General features: G+C 46.1%; 1 non-coding gene across 1 annotated transcript; it reads left to right on the top strand.

Moving 5' to 3' along the window:
• The first annotated feature begins 16843 nt into the window (after positions 1-16843).
• On the top strand, positions 16844-16950 carry LOC136139544 (U6 spliceosomal RNA). The gene has a single exon (XR_010657068.1). It is a non-coding gene; the product is annotated as a U6 spliceosomal RNA (small nuclear RNA).
• The last annotated feature ends 732 nt before the right edge of the window (positions 16951-17682 follow it).

Consider the following 17682-nt stretch of genomic DNA (forward strand, 5'->3'; position numbering starts at 1 on the left):
TTTGTTCCACTGTCTCTAAATTAGATGACTGTGAAAATGATAATGCATTTTTGAAAGCCTGAGCTCATCTAACATATGTAATACGTATAGTAGCCTTTTTTTTTTTTTTGAAAAGTCAGGATGGGAAGAAAAACAAATGTACCCTGACATCTAGAATTTTCTAGTCCACTTTTTAATAATTGAATTGCCAGAACCAGTGCAAACATTAAAATCAAACCACATTTTTCAGTTTAAAATATACTAGTCTGGGCCTAAAGATTATAAATTTTATAAACGATGTATCTTCATCCCAGAGAAGACTTTTGGTTTAGTTTATATAATATGCCGTAGGACTGAGGTTACACACTTTTTTGTTACCAAGCAGACACACATATTGCAAACGTAACAACTCTGTATTTGTTAAGATTTCATTCTCCCTCTTCTACAGTGTGGGAAACAGAGTCAGAGCTGCTCTGACTGCTTCATGCTTAGGTTAGCTGAGACAGGAACCCAGGTCTCTCCAGCTCTGAAGCCTCCCATTCACTTTACACCACAGCAAAAACAAGTGAATTGAAAAATTTGAACTGAAAATTCATCAGGCATGCACATGGAAAAGAAAACAAATAGTCACGCAGTTTAGAGCCTAAAAAAACCTTCGGGGAAACCTCCATCGAGTCTAATTTTGAAGATTGAGTGTCTTGAAGCGTTATTATTCCCAAGAATTCTGTCCTCTAGTCCACCAGGGTAACCTCATCTCTCTCTAGAGCATCAGCCCTCAATTCTGTGCTATCATCTTCCTTATCAGTATCTCCAGCCTAAAACTTTTCTGAAGGCCAGGCCTCTCTAATCAACTTCCCAGATGCCCCCCTTCCCCACCTCCGGAACATTTTACTCACCCTGTCCTAAACTGAGTGCATTATCTTTCTTTATTCCCCCACCAAACCCACTTATCTGAAGCATCCTATCCTGGTTAATGGCATGGCCATAGCCATCTATATCCTTGATTTCTCTCACCCCCCACATCCAAGCAGTCAGCCAGAACTGTCACCTCCACTTTAGGCCCAGCTCCCTGATCTGGTTTCTCACCCCCTTCCCACTGCAGGGCCCTAAAAAGCCCTAGTTAGCTGTCTTCAGACTACTGTAGTCACCTTGTTTGTACCCCTGCCCTGGTCACACCTATCAGACAGGCTCATTCTCCACACTTACCAGCATTATCTTCCTGAAAGAATCTGAGCATGTCTCTCCCCTGCTTCAAAACTGCCGTTGACTATGAGTCTATATGACTCAAGCCAGTCTCTTTCTTGTGGCCTCTTCACATGCTAACTTGTCCTGAACCTTCCTCCCTGCTGAACCCCACAGACCAGTCCCACGACAACACCTTGCCCTCATGGTGCTTTTGTAACCGTGCTTTCGTACCTGCTGTTCCTCGGCCTGGAATGCCTTTACCCCAGCCCTTTCCCTGCCCTGAAACATTTGCTGGGTCCAAACCTCCACCGATGCCAGCCAGGCCCAGGCCTCTTTGACGCTGCAGCACTGACGCTCCTTCGTGGCCCCTGTCATGTTGCACTGGGATGCATTTGCTTGTCTGCTCCCTCTGTGGCTGGGGATTGCCCTCTCTCATGGCAGGAGCTGAGTCTCGTCCACCTCTGTCCCCAGCAGAGCTCTGGGCTCACAGTAGGAGTGGAAAGAGGGCTTGGGAATGAAAGAAGAGAGGGAGAGGTGGGCTGGAGGATGGTGTCACGGAAGAGAGAGACTGAAAATAAAGTGTTTTTAGGGTGGACTTGATTTTCACCCTGTTGATCTGGTCCATGCAAGTCAAGGTGGCTCTCACTGACTGGCTGAAGCCTGACTTTCAGTTCCTTGGCCTCACTGGCTTCCCTGACCAAGGGCCAGCTAGAACATTTGTAGCAACCACAGCAGAGTTGATGAGAAATTGGCATGGAAACATTAGACAGTGTGTCCTAAATAAGGAAAAATCCAAGCTTGTTTACTGAAGAGTCCAGAGGACCAACTATCCATCATTTAAAAGTCTGAAAAACGATTTTGCCTACCCTGCATCCCTCTGGTCCTCTTCTCTGAACATAATAATAAACTGAAATAGCACTCAGTTCTGCAACCCTTGAACCTCGGTGCAGACTGCACTCAGAAAGCAACAACTTTAACATAATTCTACATATCATTTTATATATTTTTAATCTCAGAAAACTGAAAATTACATAGAGTTCACTCATCCTAATGCATGTTCATGTATTTCCTGCCATTCTTCTTTCCCCCCATTTATGGGATTTGGTTTCTGTTTTATACAGTTGTAAGTATGCCGCATTTGCAATCATTACACTGCTTTTTCCTACTTATTACATTATAAACACTTTAAAAAATGATTATATAGTTTTTTAAATTTTTTTTATTTTTGGCTGCGTTGGGTCTTCATTGCTGCACACAGGCTTTCTCTAGTTGCGGCGAGTGGGGGCTACTTCCCGTTGCGGTGCGCAGGCTTCTCATTGGGGTAGCTTCTTTTGTTGCGGAGCACGGGCTCTAGGCTCACGGGCTTCAGTAGTTGTGGCATGCGGGCTCAGAGTTGTGGCGCACAGGGTTAGTTGCTCCACAGCCTGTGGGATCTTCCTGGATCAGGGATCGAACCCGTGTCCCCTGCATTGGCAGGTGGATTCTTAACCACTGCACCACCAGGGAAGTCCCTGTTATATAGTTTTCATAGCCAGAATTTTTAATGGTTCCATCATCTTTCCAGACCAGACACGCAGCCAGTTTTGCTTAGTCATTCACCTAATCTGGGGTTTTTAGATTCAGATGTTTCATTATTGTAAACAGTGCTGTGTGAACAGCTTTGCATAAAGCTTTGTCCATGTTTGTGACTGGGTCTTTCAGGTAATAAGAAGAAACAATTTTTAAGTTAATAATAAGAAACAATCGAGTGCTTCCTATGTTTGGGGGACTGGTACTGTGCTAGTTACATGGATTATCTCACTCTTTACAGAAAACCTTAAGTGTAGATAGTTTTATTATCTCCATTTTACAGATTAGGAGACAAGCACAGATGAATGAATTTCCTTGTCCAAGGTAAGTGTTAGTGCCTGATTAAACCCAGGAAGCCTGGAGTCTTCGTGTTTTCATTCTCAGGAGTGTAATCCCTGGATCAAAGTTTCATTAATGGGTTTACCCAAAGGAAGACCTTTTAAACATAAAACGCACTCCAAACCTCCAGATTTTTACTTGGCATCTTCAGGTTATGTCTGCTCTTCTCATGTGCCAATTAAATGGAGAGTGGAAGAAGAAAATCTCCAAATGAAACTGACCTCGAGGAAGCCGATTCACCTCCCTCCTTGGGAAGCAAAATAAAGTGGCCCAAGAGGACACAAGGAATGTCTTTAGTTTAACAAGGTTAGAATTACTGCATTCATGTCTTTCTGCTGCTTTTGCTGGTTGGAACAGACAGTGCCAACCTGTTCGTACATTCTGTGCATCTTCCTACATCCCAGTGATGGGTGATTTTTTTCAAGAAACAGCACCACTCTGCAGTGTAGCCATTTGCAAAGGGAGCTTATTCCCTTCAGGGGCCTGTTCAACACCACAGCACATTCGCATTCTCCTACACAGCTCACTGTCCCTCAGACTAAGTCAAAACACTGGCTAGGCTTCAGGCGGGCTTGGGAAACATGCTTTCAGCCTTACCTTATCTCCTGGGAGAGGTCACAGGTCCCCTTGCTGTTCTGTGCCAGGCCAAACTTAGTACACCCAAACAAATGTGTCAGCCACCGAAAGGGTCAGGAAACTTTATCCATCAAAAAGATTCGGTTCTCTTAAAATCACGAGTGTTTTCTGATCTCATCTGCGAGCTGTGTGTTGAGTCAGCGTGGAATCAGCCCGCCTGGGACAGATTGGCCGGTGAACTTAGGCAAGTCCCTCGTGACCTTGGAGCCTCCGTTCCTACCTGCAGAAGGGGTCCAGCACGTCCCTCGTGGTGCAGCCCTAGGATGAAATGATACCCCCAAAGTGTCTAGTTCATGCATTCTGGCATGTGACTGGCACTAGACAAATGTTAGCTTCCTTCCCATATGGCTGAGCTTTTAAAATGATTGTAGCCCCCCTGCAGAGATTTACATGCAGAAGCAAACTGAAGGAACAGTTAGTGGCACCCTTAAAAAGTCTTGCTCAGTTTTTAGCTCTTAAAAATATATGGGGCTTCCCTGGTGGCGCAGTGGTAGAGAGTCCGCCTGCCGATGCAGGGGACATGGGTTCGTGCCCCGGTCCGGGAAGATCCCACATGCCGCGGAGCGGCTGGGCCCGTGAGCCATGGCTGTTGAGCCTGCGCATCCGGAGCCTGTGCTCCGCACCGGGAGAGGCCACAACAGTGAGAGGCCCGCGTACCGCAAAAAAAAAAAAATATATGGAAGTGTGGCCAAAGCTAAACGGAGGCATGTGGTCACCCCTGGCTTTCTAATGATTTTGTGCCCTCTGTAACAAATGTTCTTTCAATATTCAATATTTCTTGAAACAGACGCTGAGCGCTATGTGGACAAAGGATGGGCAAGGAAGGCTGGGTAGTTCTACTTCTGTGCACAGAGAGGATGCTTCCTCCACTTAGTCAACCCAAAGGCCTCTAGTTAACTGGGCCCACACTCTTGGACAGCAATTTGGTCCCTGTCTGTTGTTACCTGAGCGTGCCACTTGGTAGGCTCACCTACCAGGTGCACCTTTGTTGGCTTGTTAAAGAATTACTTCTAACTACAGTGCTACAATGTCTCCTCCATCTTGTTTCTTTCCCAGTGAAGTTGCACATTCATTCATCAAATGTTTAATGGGTGTCAAGTCTATGCTAGGGACTGATCCACCACTGGGGATGCTATAAAAAGACAAAACCCCTGCCTGTCACTCAGGCCAGATGATCCCCTGGCTCCACTCCCTCATCTGGTTCCGAGGCCTTGGTGAGGTTTTGCTGACCTGTTTTTGGCACTTTCCAGATGAACGTAACCAGTGAACACGACAGTGTGAACAGGCAAGTAGAAAGTGATGCTGGTTTAACTAGCTTTTCGACAGGGGTGCCTTGCTTGGTTCAATAGGTTTGCATCTGCTGGGCCAGGTTCGAATTCCCTGTCTGAAAATCAGTTCTTGCTTTGGAAGAGCACTGAAAGCAGCTTATGCTTTAGAGGAACCCTGTGTGAACTCTGCCCTCCGATGTGTGATCCCTGAGAGGGAGCGAGCCACCCTGCACCCCAGAAGCTCATAAGTTCAAGTGTGTCAGGGTGCCTTTGAAGCAGGCTTTCCCCAGCCTCCCAGGCAATGGGTGAGGAATGAGAAACACCTGACCAGGGAGATGTTCCTCTTGGTGTTGACAGTGCCTGGGCTGCCTGTAGCCCCCCATTGTTCACGCCAGTCCTGGGGTGTATCGGACATGTGTCAGTGGCTGGGGAGACAGTACAAAATAAGGTAAGTCTGTGCCCTCCATGCTCCCACATTCTCCTAGGGAGGTCAAGGGAACAAACTAGCAATTATAATGCAACCTAATCACAGTGTTTATATTGGCTGCTATTCCTGAAGGAGTGATTAACTCTACCCAGGGGAATCCCAAGTCCTCCCTATAGAGGCAATTTCAGCTGAGACTTGAAGGGTGTGTGAAGAATTACTAGGGAGACGAGAAGTGAAGGGGCAGTGGGTAGAGACAGGGTGGGGGAAGACAACATTCCAGGCATAGGAACAGCAAGTGCAGGGGCGCCTGGCAGCTGAAAGCAGGGCAAGTTTCAGGAACAGCATGGGGTGCACTTGGGAAACGCCGCATAGGGTGTCTGGAGGGAAGATGATGATAACATAGTAGTAACAGCTTATATGGATTGAGTGCCAGCTAAGGGCCTGTTATACATGATCTCTCTGGAGAGGGGAGAGAGAGAGAGAGAGGGAGACTGACTCATCTGTTCTTTTGGAGAGCGAGGAAGATGATCCCATACGCACGTGGATTTTTCTGCCGCAAACTCTGAATCCTAGACGGGTTTCTTTTTTCCAGTATTTCTGGGCTTCCTTTTCCTTTTTTCAACCTCTCCTAAGCACATAACACTATAGAATTCTTATGGGAGGCAAATATTCCGCGGTTCATCTGAGCTAGCTCCTGGGTTACTGTATAAAATTTGAAATAACGCATGGTTTAGTACATTATGAGTTGGTTGGATGGGTCTTCCAACACTGGGGACTGTTATCCTTTGCTGTTGACATAGATAATCAAGATTTGAGGCTATTATGGAGACCATTATCCAGGCATCCAATTCATTCAGCAAAGAATGAGCCCCTCCTACGTGCCAGATGCTGTTCCAGGTGCTGGGGATACAACAGTGAACAAAACAGACACAAGTTCCTGCCTCATGGGACTGACATTCTCCTGGGGGGGAAACAGACTATAAATAAGATGTGTAAGTAAAACACTCAGCGTGTTAGATGGTGATAAGTGCTATGGAGCAAAATCAATAGGAAAGAGGCAGGGGGAGTGCGAGGGCAGCAGTGGACTTGCGCTCACAGATGGCCCGAGAAGGCTTCTCTGGGAAGGGGAGATTGAGTAAAGACCTGCGGGGGGCATGATTCCTGCTGGGAAAGGCATTCCTGGGAAGGCCTGAGGATGGAGTGTGCCAGGCACAGAAGGAGGCCTGTGAGGAGCATTCTGAGCGAGGGAAGAGCAGCTCTGGAGATGAGGTCAGAGAGGCTGATAAAGACCATCTCCTTTGACCAGACTTGAGTCAGCCTCCTGAGTCCTCTTTCTGTATAGTCCCTGACCTTGGGCTCTGTCCTTGGCGCATTTAGTCCAGTTTTAGCAAGAATGCTGCTGGGTCAGTTCAGTAGAAAATCCCCCACCCTTGATAGCTAATGAAATTCCTCATCCCCCAACCATTGATAGCTTAGTAATTTTCCATCCTCTGGCCACCCCCTCTCCCCCGCCAGCCCTGGTCTTCGGGCTATAACTCCGCACTTGTCGTTGTATTGAGTTGAGTTTCCTTACTCCAAAACCCCACTGCAGTAGCCCCTGAATGATGTGTGACTTCCCATCTTTAATAAGTGTCATGGATAATTTTTTCTTTAATAGGGGAACGGAATGACGGATACATAGGGGCTTGGAAGCCACTGTAAGGTCCCCGGGTGCATGTGTGGGGTTGTTATTAATGATGGGATTCCGTGGGATCATCCACATCTCAGGGTTAGAGAGATCCCAACGCTGGGCTCTACATAATGAATTGAGTTCTGGCTCCTAAATATCAGAAAGGACATGGGCAAGTCCCTGAGTTTTGGTTTGTTTATCTTTAAAATGGAGATTTTAGTAATAAGACCGACCTCAGAGGATAGTGAAACACCTAACATTATTCATTTTAAAACAAGCACCAATCTTAGAGATAAAAAGTGGTCCTGTGTATTCCCTCCCAAGCAGCCTTGAACTATCTAATTGTTTGGGAGGGAGATTTGCAGCTAAGTCATGGAGGGAGCTGACCTTCCTCCCCTACAAGTACCCCCACCTCCACCCTTCCCTGGCTTATCTTCGCTCCTGAAAAAGAAAGCTGCTTTGTTCAGGGTCTCCACCACTCTTCTGCCCATTGATTTAACTTGTCCATGTGGAGGCCTCAGTGGTAGAAATCTACTCTGTATCTGGCCCAAGCCTATCTTTATTCTTTATCAGCTTTAGGAACTTGAGCCAGTGAGAGATGAAAGGCTGGCTCTTCAGAGATCTGTTTTGGGGGCTGTGACCTGGGCAGAGGAAAGATGGATAAGTGACTTGACTCAGCCTTGATGTCCTCAGTTTGAAAGGGAAGATTATGCTGTCACCTCACCGGGCTATGGTGAGATTATTTGCATGAAATGTCCAACACAGGACCTGACAATCACTAGGTGCTGAATTCCATTTCCAACTGCTCTTCCTCATCAGAGGCGCTCTGGAGAATGTGAAATAGCTCTTGGCTAGGATCTTGGCTAGGAACTAGGGTAAGGCAGATGGCTCTCCTCCCCAGCTCCTCTTATCCCATGTGAGTGAAGTGTGGCCCTCCTCCTAGCTAAGGCTCTTCCTCAAGCCCATCAGCTATGGGGCCCATGCTCTACCAACCACGCCCCTCGTTTTTCACCTTCATCAGACTTGCCCTCCCTAGGAACCTGACAGCACTGTCCACTCTCCCTCCTGAAATCTGCCCTGTCCTCCCTGGCATGCTGCCTCGTGGTTCCCCCCCTGCATTTTTGGACTCTCTTTCTCAGTCTTCTTTCCTGGATCATCCTGCTCTACTTGACCTAAAATGTTGGCTTCCTGGGGTCCTCCTTGGCCCTCCTGCTTCCTCTCTTCCCCTACTCAGCCTCGGTGATCTCACTGATGCCCATGGTGAGGGTCTCTAGCCTCAAACACTCTTGTGTTCCAAATCCTCAAACCTATTTGCATACTGGCTATTCCCACATAGATGTCCCATACTCACCTCAATCTTTTCAAAGCTAAATAAATCATCTCCCTCCCAAAGCTGATTCTCCTCCTGTGTGTCTTAGGTGCCAGCAGTCTGATCATCTACAGTCACCTAAGCCAGTGACGCTGAAAGCTCAGCTTCTCTGTACACCAGTGCTGAATCAAATCTCGGAGACAGAGTTTTGGCTGAAGTAGGAAAGGATAGCTTTATTACTTTGCCAGGCAAAGGGGGACACAGCAGGCTCCTGCCTCAAAACACTATGTGTCCCAACTTGGAGAGGATAGTGAGAAGTTTCATAGTAATGGTTCAAAGAGGGTGTGATCAACTCGTGGACATTCTTCTGATGGGTTGGTGGTGAGTTAAGTAGCAGTCAGCATCATCAACCTTCAGGTTCCAGCTGGCCTGGGGTCTACATGTTTGTGGGCGGCATACCACCGTTAATCGTTAACTTCTCCCACCTGTAAAGGCTTTCCGTATCTGCAAAACAGCTCAAAGATAATTGCTGTGTGTATCTGTTGATGGGGAACCAGTACCTTGCCCCAAGGCTGCACTATTGCTTCTCTTGACTGTTTGTTTCTCCCTGGTCTCGCATCCCCTCCCTTCCCTAATGAACAACTGCTTGAATCTCCCCATTGGAACAAAGGGAAGGTCATGGAGGCTGAATGAAGGTCATCAAAGAAATGGGGACACAGGAAGGCTTTGTGCCCAGGAGCCCCACAGGGCCCTGCTCGGTGTCACCAGGAATCTGGGAGCCACTCTAGACTTTCCCTCCCTCACATCTGTCCCCCATATTCCGTCAGTTCCCGAGTCTCATACCCTCTGCTCAGATCTCTCTCTCCAACCCTCCCCTCCTCCACCAGCACTGGCTGAGTGGAGGCCCTTACCCATTTTCAGCTGGTTCATGGTGAATGCTCCCAACAGGTCTTTCTGCCACCCACCCCACTCCTTCAATCTCACACGTCTCTATTCTAATCTCCACATTTCTGCCAGAGCATTCTTTCTAAAATGAGAATCTGACTCAATTCCCCAAAGTAGTTCCCCATGTCCTTCAGGATAAGCCTAGTGCTGGGTCTGGCACCTACTTACCTACTTACTCATCTCTCCTGCCATTCCACAGGTACCCTCCAGGCACTCAGAATGCTTGCTGCTCCTCAACTATGCCACTGCTATATCACGCCTTCATGGCTTTGCACATGCTGTGCCCTCTTCTTAGAATGCCCTCCCTCCCCCCACATTCACCTTCACCCATCCACATGATAAATTCCTACTTAGGCTTCAAGTCCAAGTGTTACCACCTCCTGAAAGTCTTTTCTGACTCCACTGGGCTTAGAAAGTGCTCCTCCTTCACAGTCACCAAAGGCATTCCCCTATGATATTTATTCATCCCACCATATGGTGCTCACCTGTCCCCCACAACAGACCTCAAGGTAAAGAAGGGTTTCTAATCTTTGTACACCTGATCCTTAAGAAGTTCTCAACACATAGGAGCTACTTGGAACATACATTGAATAAGCAAATGAATGAATGATTAAATGAAGACTTGATGGTCAGTGGCACTGAAGGGAGCATTTGTTGAAAGAGCATCCATAAAACTGAGAAGACAAGAAGCTGGGAGACCAGGCTGTCAGATGAGCCATCAGCACGTGTACTGATGTCTTTGAAAGTGAAAGCAAAGAGACAAGTCTTGAGCCAGGCTTAATCCCAGATGACCTTCCTCCCCCCACCCAGTATCTATCTGGGTCACCTCTCTCTTCTGTTTTGCAAAACTAAGCCTGAGCAAACAAATTTAAGGAGGTTAAAAAAAAAAAGGGGGGGGCTTCCCTGGTGGCGCAGTGGTTGAGAGTCCGCCTGCCGAGGCAGGGGATGCAGGTTCGTGCCCCAGTCTGGGAGGATCCCACGTACCGCAAAGCGGCTGGGCCTGCGCATCCGGGGCCTGTGCTCCGCAACGGGAGAGGCCACAACAGTGAGAGGCCCGCGTACCGCAAAAATAAAAAAAAAATAGTAGTATTGCAATATTGAATTAAAATGATCCCATTCCTCGAGAAGATCTGCCCTTTGAGATTTTGATCTGCCCCTTAGCATGGATAATCAAGGACAGACCACATCTCTTTCTCAGGACACTGCTTCCTGAAGCATCAGTGCAAATTCATAACACCTTATGGGGTGAAAGTTGTGTCCAACCAACCAAATCAACCAGGAGGCATCCAGCTTCCAAAGCACTGAGGTTCCATTCCAGGCAGGTCAATCACTAAGGTCCTTTCAGATTTAATTCCAGGGCAGCAGAGGCTGCCAGTGCCCTGGACTCTAGTAACCCACAAACCCAGGTGAGTTCAAGGAAAGTTCTAATAATAATGTCTCCCAGCTTAAGACATTCTACTTTGGAAATTTTCCAAGAGCCTTCATGGCTATCACCCCGCTTTCTTTTTCAGTTTTCTTGGGAGGCCATTTGTTGGCAAATAACGTAACTCCTATGCTACAGTTGAAGAAAGTGAACCTCTTAGGAGGGAAATAATAACCCAACATCACACGGTGAAACGGACATCAAGCCAGGACCTGCACCTGGGCAAAAATACCTTCTGAAAGTCTGCTTCACCAAGTCTTCTATGAAGCATCAGCTGCTCTTTATTTAAGTCTGGGGGAAAATTAAATTTGGGAAAAAAGAATAGAAGCATAATTAAAGGATCTGGCAAGAGAATATAAAACCTGGAGGGAGCAACTCATTCCTCTGTGCCTTTTTTTTTTAGCTGCTTGAGCACACATATGATTTTTTCTTATTTCTTATTCCCAAATGTTCTTTTTTTTTTTTTTTTTTTAATGAGTGAAATCTTAAATCACTGAAGCCCAAACCCTTCAGCACCTGACTTTCTTGGGGCCTGACCTTCCCTTGATTCTCTCTGCTGAGGGCTGCCCAAGCCACTCAGCCCTATCCTTTCAATGTTTTAAATTTTTCATTATGGAAAATTACATATGTGTACAAAAGTACACAGCAACTCAACTCTAAACAGAAAGACAAATAGTGCAAAATAAAAAACCTAGGCCTAAGTATGTATTTTCATCTCAGGAAATCATTAGTCCATTTTTCTTCAACTACACTGAGGCAGCATGAACTCAAGGTTTGAAGGAAAATGTCTGCACCCAGCTTTTCCTCTTCTGAACTGCGTGGCTTTTGGAAAGTCGCTCTGAGGCTTGGTTTCTTCACTTGCAAAATAGGAATAATAAAGCCAACCCCACAGAATGGCTATGACAATGAAATGAGATAATGTCTGGGAATATGTTTTGTAAGTTATGAAATGCTCTTAAACTGCAAAGAGCTATTGTGTATCTTTCACAGGGCCCTTGGAACATCGCCAAGGTGTATGCAAAAGTGTAGTTAATGTGCTCAGGAACTAGACAGAGGTCTGTGGGACAGGAGCTCTGTCTGTCATGCCCGCCCTCTGTTTGGACTTGGTCCTGAACTGGTCATCTCGTGCCATTTTGCTTTTCACCCATTTGACTACCAGCCTTGCTGCCCACTACTACTTTTCCTTCTCACTTCAAGGATAATTTGTCCATCAGTCTTGTCTTCCCAACTTTACCTAGGTTTCTCTTGTCCGCAATTCTGTTTTTCCACCCAGACTAGACCAACTCAGATTGCCTTTGTTTACAAAGACCTCTTCTGGGACTTCCCTGGTGGTCCAGTAGTTAAGACTCCGTGCTTCCACTACAGGGGGCATGGGTTTGATCCCTGGTCAGGGAACTAAGATCCCACATGCTGCGTGGCACGGCCAAAAAAAAAAAAGAAAAAATTAGAAAGATCACTTCCAAGTGGCACCTGTGATCCTCATATTCCAGTAATATTCTGATTGGCAGTACCTCCTTCCAGTAGTCACGACCCAGGCAGCAAGCATCGTGGGCTTAGAAAGGATGGCAGGGAAAGAAGATCCCTTTTGTACACTCAGCCTCTCTCCTGTGTGTTGAGGACGGACCCCAAGCTGCTTAGAAGGTGGTTTAGGGACCAGTGGTGAACAAGATGAAATCCATGACCTCATGAAGCTCATATTCCAGAAAGGGAGCTGACTATAAATGAGTAAACATACAAATAAATAATAAGCAAAATAAAAAATAAATAATAGTTCAAATTGTGTAAGAGATAATGTAGAGAGACTGGAGCAAGAGACTGGAGGTAGGAGCAGCTAATTAATATAGGATGGCCAAGGTCATGAGTTGTGGCTTTAGTTTTGTAAGTGCCCTCCCCACCCTGCCTCATCATGAACAAGGAAGCTAAGAGCTCCACTAGCTGCTGGCAGCCATCCCATACCCTAAAAGGAGCTAGTTATAGGATAACACCATCACTATAGATAACAGAAAAAGGAAAAATTGTATCCTTGGTGCTGTGGTTAAGCCAATGTATCACTGAATCCTGAAGCCCACCTAACTCTGGACATCCTAGTTAGGTGAGCCAACAGCTTGTCCAGGACATTTTGATTTGGGTTTTCAATGCCCAACAGCCCAAGTCATCATGACTAATGAATGCCTCTTTTGGGTTATAATCCCCATACAAGCAGCTTATCCATCCAGCCATGTGCAGCTCTTCAAAGCCATGAAGGTTCTGACAAACCTGAGTTTCTCCACTTCTTACTTTTCCAGGGATGCCATTACCCAGGTAAGGTACTTCTTCACGTGCCTGACATAGTAATGATACTTGACAAATGTCTGTGGAGATGAATGGAGTGAATAAGCCGGAGCACTGCTTAAAAAGGGATGACACACAGGAAGCCCTAGTCTCCCAAAGCCAAAGACGTTCCAAAATAAAACGTTGCAACCCTTTCTAGGTCACAGAAAGCTTTCATATATCTTCTACCCTTTCACCTTGTACTACCCCAGGGGCCATCATTATCGTCAGTTTATGGATAAAGAAGTAAGGAATGAGAAAGGTCAAGTCAAGGAGCATGGCAATCAGGTGATACTCAAAGGTACTCTGACTCCCAGTTTCCCACTCTTTTCTGGATTCTGAAAATAAGCTGGTTCATGAAGTATATATTCAAGCTCCAGGAACAACCAAAGAGATGTTCATAGCCTTATTGACCTCGGAGAGCAAAGATTCTGGAGATGATGGTGTGGAAAATGTGTTTATCCAGAATCAGCCAGGCATGGAAGGGACCACATGTTTGTGATAGGAACACAAGAGCTCTTTTCTGTGTTACTTCAGCCAAAGCTGACTGAATCCCTCTTGACTCATGGGAAACTAGGATAGAGGCTTATACAGCAGCTGCCTCCCACCACCACCCTAATAATGCCAGCAATAAGTTTACAGCACTTTTTTTCATTGTGCAATTCATCTTTCTTTTTTTTTGGCCATACCGTGCAACATGTGGATCGAACCCATGCCCCCCGCGGTGGAAGCATGGGGTCTTAACCACTGGACTGCCAGGGAAGTCCCAATTAATCTTTTTTAAAAATTCATTTCTACAAATGACCCAATTTCGTTCCTTTTTCTTTTTTTTTTTCTGTAGAGACGTGGATGGATCTAGAGACTGTCATACAGAGTGAAGTAAGTCAGAAAGAGAAAAACAAATATCGTATATTAACGCATACATGTGGAACCTAGAAAAATGGTACAGATGAACCGGTTTGCAGGGCAACAATAGAGACACAGATGTAGAGAGCAAACGTATGGACACCAAGGGGGGAAAGTGGCGAGGGTGGTGGTGGTGTGATGAATTGGGAGATTGGGATTAAAGTCATTTATTTTTAACAACAACAAAAAATTCATTTCATTTCCCATAAACTTTTAATTTTTTAAATTTTTTTATTTTTTGCGGTATGCGGGCCTCTCACTGTTGTGGCCTCTCCCGTTGCGGAGCACAGGCTCCGGACGCGCAGGCTCAGTGGCCATGGCTCACGGGCCCAGCCGCTCCGCGGCATGTGGGATCTTCCCAGACCGGGGCACCAACCCGTGTCCCCTGCATCGGCAGGCAGACTCTCAACCACTGCGCCACCAGGGAAGCCCAGGGGTTATGGGTTTTGAGAGGGAGATCGACCGAGTTGAAGTGCTGTTCTCATCACGTCATACCAGGGGTGCCTACTATCCACACGACCTACCACTGCTGATGCTGGCCTGGGTCACCTGGCTGAGGCAGTGCCTGTCAGCTTTCTCCACTGTCAAGTTACCCTTTTTCCTATCTTTCCACACTGTGCTCTTGGGAAGGAAGTCACCACGCACAGCCACACTAAGGAGCAGGGAGTTTGCTCCCCGTCCTTGAGGACAGAATATCTACATCAATTATCTGGAATTCTGCAGGGAAAGTTAGCTATTCTTCCCATTTATTTATTCAATCCTTTATTTCTATCACTATAGAGTCATGGATATAATCCAATACTACTTTATTTTAATTGTTCGGATTGTTCTGGCTTTGGCCGTTCGGAACTCTTTCCACTGGCCGAATATACATTCTGATGTCTTTTTACCTAAGAACAATGAAGCAAAGGGGGGACAGATGTTCCCCCCACCCCACCCCCACTCCATCTCTACCACAAGTTTCTGTGTTGTTTTGGTCAAATCTCAACTTGTCTCTCTTTTTTCTTCACCTGTACGGTGAAGCTAACACACTCCTCTCCCCTTTACCTCTACTACGGCTGTGAAGCAAAAGTGAGACAGTAGGTAGGAAAGGACTCTAGAAAATCAAAAACAAACCATGCAAATACATTTGAAATCTCCTTTCCCCTCCTAACTCACTCTGTAAAGCTTCACAGTTCAAGAACTCGATAAATATTTTCTGAGTGAATGAATGAGTGAGCAAATGAAAGAAGGCACACACACTTCCTGAACTGTGACAACAGGTGAGCAAATGGAAAAGACACGACACAGCCCAGATGTGCCAGGCAAACATACCTCCACCTCGTCTCATTTCAGAGCAAACTTATCAGTTGGACCTATGATGTGCAGACCCTGGGCTTGGGGAGAGCAGGGATGCACGAGACACAAAACATACCATGAAGGAGTTTACAGTCTAGCAGGGATCCAGGCACACAAACAACTGTCCACAGAGGATGTGATATATCTCATGGATGCCAGAAACACATCCCTACTTTGTTATTTTCTGTAACTTGACTTCATCTCTATAAAAGTCTCCATCCCCCGCCTCACTCACTTCTTAGTCAAGCCAATTCCAGGCTGTCCCAGTCAATCCCGTGTTTTCTACTTTTCCTTCCTAGCACTTCCTAGGACTGTGTCTGAGTTCTAAGCATCATATGCTGAGTGGGCATTAGAGGTTGGGGGGGCATCAGATGCCTGGGTGGCACTTGTCACTATTGTGCTGGCCTCCACCTGATCCTCAGGTGTGGTTTCCTGACCATCTGCTTCACTGTGACACAGACACCATCAGGGTCTACCAGGTGGCTGTCTCTCATAATCCTTCTTGGACACACCGGGAAATTTAGAATTCTCCCACGCTCCTGTGGAGCCTAGGAAACTGTGAGTGGCTGCTTTGGACTCTCTCTACTCTCAGCCTCTGGCATAATAACCTCTACCTACTGCTCTCAGGCCACAGGGGTGTAAGGAACACCTGCATGCTGGGTCCCAGGCCCAGGTCAGGGCTCCCCTACTCCTGGATATTCACAATCACCTGGGGACATTCATCTCACCCCCCTTGAAGCTGACTCTGGGGGGGTGTTGGTCCCTTCTCAGGTACACTCACCATCTGCTTTCTTGTTTTCCTTCCAACCTTCTAACGTTCTTCCCCTTGGGAGATGGAGATGGGCAGGGGGTACCCAGCTTCAGCAAGTATCCTGGGCTAAATCACTTCAGCTTACACCTGGATTACGACGGTGATCTTCACACCCAATAAGTTGACAATGTTGTTCTTGCTTTTTAGTCCCACCTTGAACTCCAGAGACCTTTTATGTAGCGGCCTGTGTACAGAAAGATCTCAAGACGGTAAAAGAAGGTTTGGAGGGGGAAAGGCCAGATGTAGCAGCTGGGTAACACCCAACACCAATGAGAGTGCAAAGGGGCATCTTCTCCCTCTAGGAACATAATGTGATGAAGAAACAGGACGAGGCAGCCCATGTCTTCATCCACGCTTCATACACACACTTCACTCCTCACTTGCCTCCCCAGGCTCTGTAGACTCCCGCATAAAGGAGGTGTTTCCTCTCATCTTGTCTGTGTTGGTGACCTTCTGACCTTAAATGACAATAGAACCATAGGTGTGCTTTACTCAGCGTAGTCTACCAAGCATTTTACAACCTTTAGTTCATTAGGTTATCACATCCCCATTTTACGGAAAAGGACACCGAGGTTCAGTGAGGTTAAGGGATTTGGTCTGGGCAAACCAGAGAAAGATAACAATCATCAGAGCTCATAGTCTTCTGTTTCTAAATCCTTTGTGAAGGGTGCACTCATAGGAGTGCCTCATCACCTTGCAGTAAGAACAAATGGCAAAGTGAAAAGCCCAGTGCTTGCTTTGACAGCACATACACTAAAATTGGAACAATACAGAGAAGATTAGCATGGCCCCTGCGCAAGGATGACACCCGAATTCGTGAAGTGTTCCATATTTTTAAGAGCTAAATGTGAGGCCAGACACTATAAAACTCTTAGAGGAAAACATAGGCAGAACACTCTATGACATAAATCACAACAAGATCCTTTTTGACCCACCTCCTAGAGAAATGGAAATAAAAACAAAAATAAACAAATGGGACCTAATGAAACTTAAAAGGTTTTGCACAGCAAAGGAAACCATAAACAAGACAAAGAGACAACCCTCAGAATGGGAGAAAATATTGGCAAACAAGGAAACTGACAAAGGATTAAGCTCCAAAATATACAAGCAGCTCATGCAGCTCAATATCAAAAAAACAAACAACCCAATCCAAAAATGGGCAGAAGACCTAAATAGACATTTCTTCAAAGAAGATATACAGACTGCCAACAAACACAAGAAAGGATGCTCAACATCACTAATTATTAGAGAAATGGAAATCAAAACTACAATGAGATATCACCTCACACCAGCCAGAATGGCCATCATCAAAAAATGTACAAACAATAAATGCTAGAGAGGGTGTGGAGAAAAGGGAACCATCTTGCACTGTTGGTGGGAATGTAAATTGGTACAGCCACTATGGAGAACAGTATGGAGGTTCCTTAAAAAACTAAAAATAGAACTACCATACGACCCAGCAATCCCACTACTGGGCATATACCCTGAGAAAACCATAATTCAAAAAGAGTCATGTACCAAAATGTTCACTGCAGCTCTATTTACAGTAGCCAGGACATGGAAGCAAC

This window comes from Phocoena phocoena, chromosome 19 (genome assembly GCF_963924675.1).
Source record: "Phocoena phocoena chromosome 19, mPhoPho1.1, whole genome shotgun sequence".
NCBI classification, from domain to species: Eukaryota; Metazoa; Chordata; class Mammalia; order Artiodactyla; family Phocoenidae; genus Phocoena; species Phocoena phocoena.